The following is a 13,375-nucleotide window of genomic DNA, read 5'->3' as shown; positions in this document are numbered from 1 at the left end:
AGTAAAGGGAATTGGGAGAAAACAATGTATCCCTGGAGAGCTTTTTGTGAGAAGGCAGAATCCAGGAGAACGAGCCGGGAGAGGCGGTGTATTTTACAGGCCTGTAAACTTTGGATGACACCTCTGGTTTAATCTTAAATAAGCTTTTGCTTTCTATTCGGTCTGCTCACTCCAAAAAGCCAGTTGTATATGTTTATATTTATTCTCTGGAGTAGGTATGTATCTTTTTCTGACTGTTTCATGCCTCTGATTATGTCCTCCAAGATACTGAACAAGTGTAGGATCCTGATGATACTACATTTTTACTGATTTGAAAATGAATTGAGAGCTAAAGATCTCATTCCTCCATCTTTCACCAAGTGCTACTTGAGATGTCAGTGTGATTTTTTTTTTTTTTTTGCCAGCCCAACTGATCATTAAGCATAGAGTTTCTCTCTCATTCTGAAAGCCAGATGATTGTGTATGATTTACTCATTTATGTTTTTAAAAACTGCTTCAGCTTTTTGTTTACAGACCTTTTAAACAGCAGTGAAACACACAATCATATCTTTCTCAGATTTTTTTTCTAGTTAATCAAGAGTAGCAGAAGAAAGAAACAAACAAAGAAAACCACGTAACTGGAAGCCTGCAGTTGCTCTTTGTTAGTAAAAGAAATAAAGAACTTATTACCTTAAAGTAAGACATGGTATCAAAACACACATAATATTAATGGATACTTCTTTAAAGTTTCTTTTAAAAGATATCTTTTCTGTTAATTCTCAAGGAAAGAAGTATTACTTTACTATAGCTGTTTTTTCCCCCTACAGTGTTAACACTCCTATCCTGAAATACGTATATGGTATCATGCAGAACCATGGGCTTATGTTTGGAAATATTAAACTCTGACTACAGCTGGCTAGTCATACTATGCTATCCTTAGCTTCAGGTTTGCTTTTCAAGTATGTATTTTTCCCCCCCTTTTTAGAAAGTCAATTCTGTAAAGATTTGCCTAAAACTGCTATTGGCAGGTGTGAGGGGCATCCAGAAAAATTAGGGCTAAAATAACCCCAGAGCTCACTGATGATGAAGGTTTTGAACACCAGGCACAGCAAGGATGTGTGGTTGCAAATGGCTTTGTGGGAACAGCAAATTCTCTAAAATGGAAGTCAGATGGTAATGATGGCTGATTTCTAGTCTCCTGAAGCTGATGGAGGATATGAATCAAATTGGGCCTAGTTTATAAAATGAGCCCTTCGAAAAGTTTGATTATAATTTTCTTCTAAGTGGTTATAATCACTGAGGAAAGGGGTAAAAAGCTGTTGAAATAACATCCAGCTGACTGTGAAGCCTTTAACCAAATCCAAGACTGGTTATTCCCGTTTCTCACATTTTCACCTTATGATTAGGTCTGTAGTTTCTTTCAGGATGAATGTTAGCCATCTTGTTATACTTATTTAATTAAGATGTTTCTGAAGTAAAAAATCTCAGTTTTTAAATGCGCATAAATACATGTGTAATGGAAAGCACACAGCAGTAGAAGGATGAATGTTGGAAGTAGGAAGGATCTGTTATCAAAGATGACAGACCCCTGGCAAGACCTTAGCCAGCTGTTCAGCTTTGGTGTCATTGCAGAATCCCGCATTGCCCTGAGGCAGGAACAGCAGCGAGGGCTGGGCTGGGCTGGGCTGGAGTGCTGTAAGCTGCAATGAGACCTGTGTGTGAGTCCAGGGCTATGTACAACAAAAACATCCACCAAATGCGTGGGTTTCTACCCATCTGCTTGAGGTAAATACCCAAGGAAGGAGACAGCTGTTGCGAGCAGATGAGGAAACTGTTGCTGATATATCAGATTTCTGAAAACCTGAAGCCCTTTGTAGAGATTAGGAGGACTGAACAGTTTTTTTGCTATTTTACATGGCAATTCACTGTGGAAAAGCAAAAGAATTACTTACTGAATTCTCTGCCAGCCACAAGGACATTCTCTCTGTTAATGCTCAACTTGTATTGCCAACAACATGAAGGACTGCGAGGAAGTTATGTGTCAAATGATACCAGGGTATGATGGATTACCACTGTCAGACTTGTATGGAGTTTCAGGTGCTCCAGCAGTGACCTGTAGACACTGAGTGGCATTGCTGCTGTTTTGCTTAGGTAATTTGGTACGGGAGGTAACATTTGTTGATGAAAGTGAATTATCTGGTTGAAATTAAACCCATTAACATTTGGAAATAAATACAATTAGAAACATGTTCTGAAGCATCAGTGTACTAGGTTTTCCTCAAGGTCGATGACTCTTTCTAATTGGGAAATGCTTATTTCTCACGAACTTAAAACTTCAGTTCCAGGCCATCAAAAATTTTTTGAATGAGATGATGATGAGAAGGTGCAAGGTAGAGCCTTGGAGATAAGAGAACAGAGAGAAAAAGAAAAGACAGTATTTGACAGAAGAGTGAATAGTCTTAAGAGGAGTATGCAGTGTAAAGGAAAAGCCAGAATGAACAAGCTTAACATAAGAATAGGAAATAATCTGTGTGTATTCAAAAAACTAAATTTATTTTCCTTTAAATTGTATCGGTTGGTTTGCCAAACAAATTATTTGGTAAGAACACCCCTTATGAAAGAACCATAACTCTTTTCAGAAGCGATAGCTTTTATCATTTCATTGATTCAGGAAATTGGAGTAAATATCTTTTCTCATTAGCATATTGTGTAGATGACTTTGGACGAGGTTGAAAGCTGTTTACTATTTCATGCCCAATATGAGGTAGTCTGTCTCTTCAGAAAAAGGATCTAATTCATCTGTGAGGGCTGAGAAACAGGCAGTGAGCAGCGTGTTATTTTCAGAGCTCAGAAGCAAGTCAGCTGAAGTTTGGAGTCTGAAAGAATAAAGATATTCTGCCTACGTGTATAATCAGTACCTTGTGGCTGTAGTAGGTGTACTGATGTACATGAAGTCAGAAGGCTGAGGACAGCAACAGTTGGAGAGTGTTTGGTGGTAAAGAAACACAAGACCAGCTAACATCATTGCTGTGGTAGCCACCTTGGCTCAGCTGTGGAAGCGTTAGGGATAAATGATGCTTATCCATCCAGTGCCTTGGGCCTGATTTTTAGGTTTTTCTTTAAGTAAGTTCTTTCAAATAGACTTTCCCAGGTGTAAGCTGTATAAAGAAAGAAATCAGTTGTACTGGTTTATTGCTTCTCTTATTCAGGTTTTTCATATGCTTGCGGTTATGGTTTTTTTTTATTATAGAAGTGACTTAGGCATGGATGTTGATTTGGACACGGTGTATTTGCAGCTAATACTAACTCAGATGTAAAATCCCGAAATACCCTCTGTATCTCTCTAAAACTATAAAAGAAGCCCTAAACAACCCCTAACCGCCACTCCCTCCCCCAGATCTTCTTTTGGGCAGTAGATTGTCTTTAACTGATGTGAAACCACACTTCTGTTGTTTTTTTAGACTAAGATTTTTTTTCTTAATCGCTCATGCTTATATATCTATTTGCTTATTTAAATGAGTAGTTTGGTATTCTGTATTCCATGGTAAAAAACATTTCACTACTGTTGCAGAATAATAATTTCTCATAGTATGACATGGGGTTCCTCTGAGGGATTTCAAAGACTAAAAATCAATCTAAAATACTACTGACACTCCTTTTCAGGTATTCATTAATTTTACCAAAGCTAATTTTGAGTTGAAAAGTGAGATGAAAGATCAAGTAGAGAGATGAGATAATTTTAATATGAAGAAGGTGAGACCATGATTTTGGAATAGCAGCAGATAAAGCAGTGCTCCCTTAGATCTAATAGTATGGTATATGGGGCGTATGAAGGAAACTAAGCAATGGCCAGGAATACCCTGATTCAGTGGAACCACTGTCTGGTGCTGCTGTTCAGTTTTCTAAAGCTCAGCAGTGCTATTGAAGGTGTGTGCTGGTGTTGTTTCTAATCACACAATGCTGTTGAAAAGGCACGAGTGTCTCAAAACTGCGTGAAGAAGAGACTGTTCCTAAAAGGGACTGCAAGTCCTGAGCAGTTCATTATTTAAGATTCATCAATATTAACAGCAGAGTCCGGAAAGTTCATTATTCACCTCACTTTCAAAGTCAGACCTGTGTGTTAGTATGAGCAAATTAACATTTGCTCCCTGTTCATTGTGATTAATGGGGTCGCTAATTCCTGTGATCCCTTTGGTGCCAGTTAGCCAAAGCTGTGCTGGCCTTTGAGACAGCTTGCTGGACCTTTGGACAAGAGAGAAGTATACAGTTTTTGTTGTACTCGTTTATATTGTTTGAAATGGTAGTTTAAATATACTGAAAAAATAATTAAATATCTACAGAGGAGGTCCTCTACTGATATAACCATGTAGCAACATCACCTCTAAGATATGTTAGTCCTTTGTTCCTTGCATTTGGAGACTCAGTGTCATCTGCATTACAGGTGAAGGAGCTGCGGCAGGCATCCGTCAGTTAATGCCATTTATCATTTTAAAGTACTGTGCTGTCTTAGACCTTGGCTTGTTGCCTTCTCTTTGCCACCATCTAGCACACTCCACCTCACCATGTGAAACAAGCAGTGACAGAGGGATGAGGGCCAGTTTCTGTTTGTACGAAGAAATGAAATCTTGGCAGCTCTTCAATGAACTGCTCTGGAAAGCAATCACAGGGCTTTTCTTTCAAGACCCAATTTTTGCCGCCGCTGTGCTGAGCAGTAAATTTCCCTGAACCCGGGTAACCTGACAGATTTACACGGAGCAGACCTAGTTGATAAAAGTGAGGATAAAACACTTCCTTGGGGACTGTTCACATAACCTGTCCTGGGTAGATGAAATAACCTATGTGTGATCCTGCCTCTTGTGCTGCACTAATGATAAAGGTCATTGGAGTCACAGGACAGGTAGGAAAACAAAGCAGCAATCAAGCTTACCAGGCAGCAACTCTATTGCAAGATTGTCCTGTTTCGGTGGCTTTTTGTTATAGAGGAATGTGTGACATAATGCAATAAAATAAAACAGCCAAGCCATAACCAAGGCAGCTTTACTACTTCTACGGCTTCTAACTGTGCCTGGGTTTACAAAGGTAGAGACAGAATGGAAAGAATATCAAAACCATGGTTTCAAAAATAGGATTGTGTTTCAAATGCACATAGTATTTAGAAGAATTTTGTATGTTGTCTTTGTCTGATTTTTATATTCTCCAGTACTGGTGTATACACATAGGTACAGTGTCAATTCTCCAATTCTTTTAGTAATACAGATAGTATTACCTTGAAGGCTTTTTCTTCTGACTTTTACTTAAAAACGGACTGCGGGTGATACAGTGTTTACAACAATTAATATTTCTATATATGTGTATTAATGCTGAGGTACCTAAATTCAGCTTATACTATAGCATCTATTTTTTTCTGGTAATGTGCCTGTTTATGTCTTGTATTGAGTACTGCAGCTGTAGGTACTGACCTACCATGTTTGTACAAGTTTTTCTTTATTATCTTGAAAATTTGTGCTATATTAAAAAGGCTTTAAGTAAAAATAACTACTTAGATTTCTATGAGAGTATTTTAAGAGGATATTATTTATAGTGACTATTAGCTTTTTGCCAGTTCATCTCCAAATTATTGTTTGCTGAGGAAAAGCAAATGTGAAGCAGCTGTGAAAACTTCAGACTACAGGTTTGCTACCCTGAAAGAGCATAATCCTCCCAGCTGCGTTTTTCTCTTTGTTAGCTTTGTGTGCATAGTTATTTTGGCTAGAACTATGGAAAAGAGAGATACATACATCTATGTTTTCCTTACTTATCTTTGTAACACAAATGGTAGGTGGGAAACTCAGTTGTAGGAGTTTTTCCTTCATCTTTTCTGTATTCTTTCAAGAACAAATTTTGATTTTTTTAAAAGGGGAAAAGTGTTCACTTACAAAACTGGAAGTGGCTATTCTCTCTTAATCTACAATGAAACAAAAAGGTATTTAGAGCCGAAAGTTTTAACTTGGGGGGGAGGGGCAAATGGATGTGTCTGAATTATGTACTTGGCAGATTGTGGCAAGGCTGACAGGCAGATTCTCTGTGGCATAATTTTATTGAACTGTTTTCAGTGAAGAAGCTGGTTCTCTATGTTTACTGTCTTGGCAGAAATTAGTCTGTACATTATCAGTAATAGAAATAAAAAAAAGGCTCTGCAGCTGGTAGCATTTTGTGAGAATGGTAGGGGAAAGCTAGGCACATTTTCAGGAATCTTTACTAAAATTGCTGCGCTTCTGCCAAAAACAGGTACTAAAGGTTCTGCACATCTTCAGTGGCAATGGCTGGACTGGCATGTTGTCCCTAATAATATCAGTTTGAACTGACATTCTGTGTAAGAAGTGATTCATGCTGTATTTAATTTCGATCATCTACATTATATTCATCGGATCTGAGAGGGGAAGATACATCTATTCAAAATGTAAGCAATTAAGTAACTTGGTGTTATTTATTTATACAGTTCAGCTAAAACTCGAAGTCTAAAGATAAATTTTATCTTCTGTCTCCTGTTTATTGGTCTTGATTTTTAGAAGAATCCCATGCAGAAGAGAAGGCTCCCTACTATGACTTCCAGCTGGGAGTTTACATTGTTCTTCAAATACACATTTACTGTTTTTCCCATCAACTTACCTGGGATACCTTTGGAATGGGTACTTTCTTTATGGTTTAGTAAATTTCTTTTGGCCATCAGAGATAATTGCTAATAACACAATGTCAGTCAGGAAACATAACAGGAGGTTTGCCTGAACAACGAATTCAGAACTCAATCCAAGATATCCTTTTTTCGAGCAACATAATACAGTAATGCTCAGATGAGGTGATAGAAGAGCTAATTTGAGAAAATTATAAAAAGTATACCCAGCCTTGAATCAACTTTGTAGAAATGGGGCTTTTTTTGAGATTTCATGAGATAATAGCGTCACTTCTACAGATAAGTGTTGCACTTCTGGTAAGCTTTTGTGGTATTTCTCTATGTTCTATTGCTAAGGCCATGTCCTTGAAAATAGATTTTTTCCTGGCATTAGGGCTTGCTGACTTTTCCTGCTTTCCATCTAATGTACAATTTTCTGTTTTGAAGTTCAGGGTGCTACATGCGATTCTCTCTAAATGATTATTGGACTGAGTGTAATACTGGCAATTTCCTACCTTTTCAAGACAGAAAAAAATTAAGAATTAATGAGTCTCTCAGTGGTAGGTTTCCCATCTCTTTTTCCATTGTGCTGGTATGTACTTCAGCTTCATAAACTTTATTTTTACGGCAAACTATTACAGTCATGTAGAGTTAAAATATACAATTAATGAAGCTGTGCAATATTTTTCATTCAAGCAAAGTATTGTCTAGCAAAGTAATCACAGGCTCCCCGGTGCCTGCTCTATGCTGGAAGAGTGACACTGTTTTCTTTAGTGCCAGATGGCAGGTCAGTTGTAATCCATACTTGCCAAACATATACTGTGCAGTAATTTCCTTGGGCTGAATATCTCATCCTGCAGGATGTGTCAGAGCCTGGATCTATGCACGTTAGCAGTGTTTTGCTCAAAATTTCATTAAAGCCCTACTGTACTGCTTGGTTCTGCATTCCCGATACAGTCATTAAATGACAAGCAACTCCAAGGGGCAGAACCTTGTTCACCCCTATATCTACACCTGTCAATAGCATTTTATTACAGCACAGTGAAAACCGGACAGCAAGTAGACTATGAATTTATCAGCTGCTACAGGCAGTCTGCTACAGGCAGCTGCATGTCATTATTAGGGCAGTTATGTAGCTATAAGAACATTTCAGGTTGTCTTGCCTTAGTGATGTGCCCGTGGCATGACTGACAGGGATATGCACGAGGCTGATGAGCCATTTCGATGGGGACGTTCTGACATCACCTACAGCAAATGTAATGAGAACTGTTGTTTCCTAGTAGCAAATAAAATTTGCAAAACCAGGGAGTAATAAAGAGAAGCTCAAAGACAACTTTGTCAATTCCTTATAATAAAAAACTGTAATGCTTACTTCAAAATGGTTGAATCCCTAGCACCAGCCACTGGTTAGCTATGGCTGGTGTTCTGTTCTGCCACTTCCAAAAGAAGAAAACAGATTCATCATCTGGGGAAGATAATAACTATGCTATCTCAGGAAAGATTATACTTTCTTTGTCAGGATAAATTTATTAAGCAGCGGAATATGTAACAGGCACAAAATCATACAAAATGCTAAGGAACAGGCACCCTTCCAACTCAGCAGTTGAGCAGAGGGAGGACATTATTACTCTGCACCTTGTTGTTCTTTTTTTATGGTCTCCTCGTACTTCTGAAAGCACAGGTTTTCTGCACTGTGAGTAGACACCATTTACAGCCTGCAATTAAATGATCACTTCAACCAAATATTAGGTGTCCCAATTCTTTAGTTTCTTCTTGGTTTGGGTTTTTTGTTTGGTGTTTTGTTTTGTTTTTTTTTTAAGTCATGTTTTGGAGCAAAGTACTGGTGAATTTATGCCTCCTTCCTGTGCAGCTACAAGTTGCTTAAGCATCCTGAAGCCTGCTGAGGTCAATGAGAAGATTCCTGTTAACTTCTTAGCTTTTGAACTAGGCTTTGACTGCACATATTTTTCATGGTATTTAAAGTTAGGAAGAAGCATCACACACTAGTTCAGCTAAGATAAGTAACACAAACATTGATTTCTCTTGCTAATAGTTTTAGAGAGATTTAAATTAATTATTGTTTATTATTGAATACTTCAGGCTAGAACATTAATTAAATTAAATGTTCTCCTCCCACTAAAGCACCCAGAAGTAGAGAGAGCTCACCACTTATATATTCTGTCTCTTCTATTGATCTCCTGGGCACCCAGCATAGGTCCTCTGCGTTTCTTCCTGCTTCCACAGGGTGACTCCATAAAGTTATGTAGTAGCTGCCTAGGGCAAAAATTGATTTTTGTAGGTTTAGAGCCTGGTACAAAGGAGTCACGTACAACTGCTGCTACCATGTTTTGCAGAACTGAAAAGGCTGGTTATATTATTAAGCTGATTGACATTTAAAACACATGACCTATATTTGGTAACATTCCTATTGCATCCTACAGGACTTTTTCATCAGAAATTCCATCAAGCTTGAAAGCTTTTGATGTGCTGTGGATGAGCTGTCACAAGATCCAATAACACTGCAGGTGATATTCAAAGCCTGAATCATGCAATGAGCTCTGTACTTCATGGGATCTTCAGACGGTAAGTAGGTGTGGGTCCTGGTACAGTCCCGGCAGTATGCTTATTAGCAGTAGCAGCAATGCTTCAGGCTCAAATATAAATCAATCTGGGTGATAGGATTTGCAGTTAAACAGGGACAATCCATTCCATACACAAAGTTTTCACGTACAAAAGCAAGTATGTAAGAGCAAGGCCATGGCCCAACAAACGTGAAGGATATCAGCCTAGTGGAACCAAAAGATAATGAGTGTTTGCACTTCATCCTATTTCATGGCATATCCCTGCCAGCAATACAGTAGTTTGATATTTGGAAAAAAGTTGAATCTCTGAGAATGCTTCATAAACATTTTTTCCTGTTTTTATTTGAAAAAAAGCATCTTTTGTTTTTCTCTGCTTGAGTTAAGTCAATAGGAAATCTGCCTGTGGTTTAATCAGTAAAGTAAGAAAAGGTGAAAGGAAGAATTTCATAGGATGTGGAAAACCCCTATGTGTTTGAAATGAAATAGTTTCAACATTTTTGGTAAGGTGGTGTTACCATCCCACCACTCAGACCTGCAATACCTGTACCCGTATTAGGCTATAAGTGGAAGGCTAGTGTGCTTCACTAGTAGTAACACGGTGGAAAAAACAATCATTATCTTGTTCTACTTTATCACTCAAAAGTGTCCATGGACATCACATGGAATGACAGTATCAACTTACTTTTTTTCCCTCGAGATTATTATCTCCAAAACTCTGTTACTCTTCTGACTTCTAAACACAAAACCTGGTGTTCGTTTCCAGTCATTAAAGGACTTCATATAGTTATGCCCTAAGCTTCAGCTAATGTAATTACAGGTAAACAGCGGGAACCACAAACAAAATATTGTCTCTTTAACATCTCAGTGAATTATGCCACTATTTAATCACCTAATTTAAAATTAAGTTTATGTTTCATAGAAGTAATAATGCACAACAGATGGATTGTTACTGCTGCTAAATGGTCAGATATGTAACATTCCTTCAGCTTGATATAAGGTTTATGGTTAGTCATGAGATGTTTGGTGAAAAATTAACAACACATTTATTATGGTTCCAGTAATAATGACATGGTACAGGTTTTCTGTGTTACAAGAAAAGTGGAGGGGTTTTAATCCTTTCTGAGAAGGCAAAAATGTAAACTTGTAGAGAAATTAGATCATGCACATTTAATGGGATTTTGTATGGGGTTTAAGATCATTTTTTGCAGGTCTCCCCCCTTCAGATTTAACTTTATATATATTTGGGGGGAAATGCCATTGCTAACTCACTGAAAGCAGATGAAAGAGAGAATGCTCGTGTTTTTTGTTTCTGGAAAAAAACACAGAAAAAGGAGAAGAAAAAAATGAATTAGGTTCAAGAAAAACAAAAAAACCCCATAACTTTTCAAATGGGATGAACTGAAGAGAATCTTCAAGGTGTGAAGGATTCAAGTGAATGTATGAATTGTTGAGTATTTGCTCAGCTGGAAAACTTGAGAATGTTCCCCAAGTTCCGTTGCACCTGTGAACTCACTGTAAAAGCTGTCAGAGACAGTGTTTTACAGATAGCTTGTATAGCTTGGCCAGGTATCATTTAAGGAGCTTTCATAGAAAAAGCAGACTCTAGATTTAAAAGCAAAAACTTCTGTAATGTATTTAATGAACAATATATAAACCACTGAGGATCCTTATACTGAGCCTAGTGGTTCTAAATTTTTCTTTCTATATTGTGGACCAGAAACTGGGCTTTCCAGAACTAAACAGTATTTATCATAAGATGATAAAAACATAAACCCTGGAGATTGTGACATAAAAGGGTCTCTACATAAATACTACTGCATAAATACACAATCTACTGCATTACAGCTCTAATATTTTAATAGTTAGAAGTATCACATTGTACATTTGCTGAGAAGGTGAGAAGGCCAATAGAAAAAGACATGGTGACACTTAAATGCCCTTCCAGATCTGGTTATGTATTTTCAGAGGCCTTCAATTTTGCAATTTTTTCTTGTTTGTTGTATGGTTGGCTGGTTGTTTTTTCCCCTCCAAATATTGATAGGAATTTAAAAGAAATATTTTTGGTATTTAAATCAATATTGAGATACAGGAATATTAGAACATAAATTTTTTGGAAGGAACTTTTATCTTTTCCATTTTTCTCTTCTCTGTTTCATCCCATTTTTGAAGTGAGTGCAATATAATGGAATGTACTATGTTCCTTTCTTCAGTTCTTTGACAGGTTTTCTATACTGAGATTGATGAATAAGCAACACAAACACACCTGTTGGGTTTTGGGATTTTGTTAGGGTTTTGTTTTGTGGATTGTTGGTTTTTTTTTTTTTTTTTTTTCATTTTGGAGCTCTAAAGATTACACAAGCTTGAAGATGACTTAAAAAGCAGAGTAAAAATAAAAAAGGTAAAAATGAAGAATAATATCCTCTCTTCTAAAAAAAAAATCCAAAACCAAACAGCTGGAGAGAGAGGAAAAAGTAAGGCAGAAAAATTAAGGAGTTGAGATCTGGAAACTTTCTGTTTTGATGAAGGTATTTTTTGGAAAATGGACAATTTTTGTTAAAACTATTTTGAAGAATGAATCTTGAATAACTATAGCTGCTTCTACAGGAACTTGCTGTTCACATCCATGGAATTCACTATATCATAACAGTTTCCCTTACGAAAATCATATTTAAGTCCCTGGAATAGGACGGTGCCAAAGGTCTGTTCCTCTCTCCAAGGAGCTCATCCTTTCCACCAGTTTTCCCCTTTGATTTTAATGTCCTCGTTTTGTAGCTGAATTTCAGACCAGGTGAAATGTGAAAAGCCAATCTGCCAGAGAAAAGCGTAGTCATACAAACAGAAATAGCACAGGGCTGCAGACTTTCAAGTCTTGCTGTTGGCAATGTGAATTTTTCTTTTTTTCCTGCATGTGAATTATGCTTCAATGGATTTTAAGCTGCTGCTGCTGCTTTGTTTTTATTTGATTTATTTTTTTGTTGAAGAAAGCTTGAGAAATTGTGGATTAAGATCTATTTTAGTCTAAGAATGGATCATTGCCACTGTACTTAATATCTACTGTTTTAACTTATTATGAAAAAAAATCACCTCGGACCTAACCTTAGCACAAAACCTCTGCACTAGATAAATCTGCTTTCTATTCTGATGATCTCCATACGGTCATAGGCAGTAGGGAGAAATTTCATTTGATTAGTGTTGTGTGATTAATTCCTAAATCATATTGTATATTTTCTTATGCATAAACCTTGGTAATCTTAAGAGATTTTAAGATAGCCTCTCAAATACTTCAAGTAGAAACCCTATTTATTACTGCTCCATGCACTCTTCAAGTTTATGTATTGTCACTTATGAAAGTTTTTGTTTCAAGTCAGTAAACTGGATTGCAAAACCCCAAAGTAAATTTTTTAAATTTTGTTCAAATGAAGTCTTGCAAATATTTATTTGTAAGTTTTGTTATTATTTTTTAAAAAAATTGTTAGATTAGTCTGGAATAAAAAAAAATCATTGCTTGAGTGAAGTTCCATCTGGAATAAATAGCTATTCAACAGATTACTGAAGCTTTTTAATATGGTAGATTTTGAGTCTAAATTGAACAAATGGTATTTCTGTAAGACACTGTACTTAATAATGAAATTGAATGGGTGGTCCAAATGCTGCCAGTAGTTGTTCACAGCCATGTAGTGGGAGCTGGTCTAGTGGAGTTCTCTGGCTGGAGATCTAAATGCCACAGAAAGAACAAGGGGTTTTCAGGAATATTCTCGGTATTAATTAGTTGAGTGATGCTCCGTCCATACTGAATGTTCTTCCTGGAGCAGAAGAGGCAGTTTAGCTCCTCCTTTTATGCAAAAGAGGGTAGGTCTGATGAGGCGTCAGGAGTCAAGAGTGGTGTTGGTAAGGGTCTCTAGCTGTGCAGGCTCTGCTTCACGTGTGGCAGCTTCTGAGGTTCTGTCTTGGCTGTAACACTGCAGAGAAGCAAATGTAGGCAGAGGCTGAGACCGCCTTGCCAGGTGGGAGCTGTTTTGTTCCTTAGCTGGATACAAAAAAGACAACTCAGCCGAAGAAACCGGTCACACATGCATGGAGAAAGGTCCTGCCAGGTGCTGTTAATTCTGGCTGCCCTGGTTCCAGGGGACATATCCTGGCTGCCCTGTGAAATACACCTCGCTGC

General features: G+C 37.4%; 1 long non-coding RNA gene across 1 annotated transcript in view; it reads left to right on the top strand.

Moving 5' to 3' along the window:
• Positions 1-13,375, top strand: part of LOC119147823 — a 128,462-nt gene that overhangs the window by 105,661 nt on the left and 9,426 nt on the right. The window contains exon 4 of the long non-coding RNA XR_005104162.1: positions 9,070-9,211. This is a non-coding gene — a long non-coding RNA (uncharacterized LOC119147823). The remainder of the gene's footprint in view (positions 1-9,069; positions 9,212-13,375) is intronic.

Source organism: Falco rusticolus, chromosome 4, assembly GCF_015220075.1.
Source record: "Falco rusticolus isolate bFalRus1 chromosome 4, bFalRus1.pri, whole genome shotgun sequence".
Lineage (NCBI taxonomy): Eukaryota > Metazoa > Chordata > Aves > Falconiformes > Falconidae > Falco > Falco rusticolus.
The sequence above is the reverse complement of the archived record's forward strand: the minus strand, read 5'-3'. Positions and strand labels throughout refer to the sequence as shown.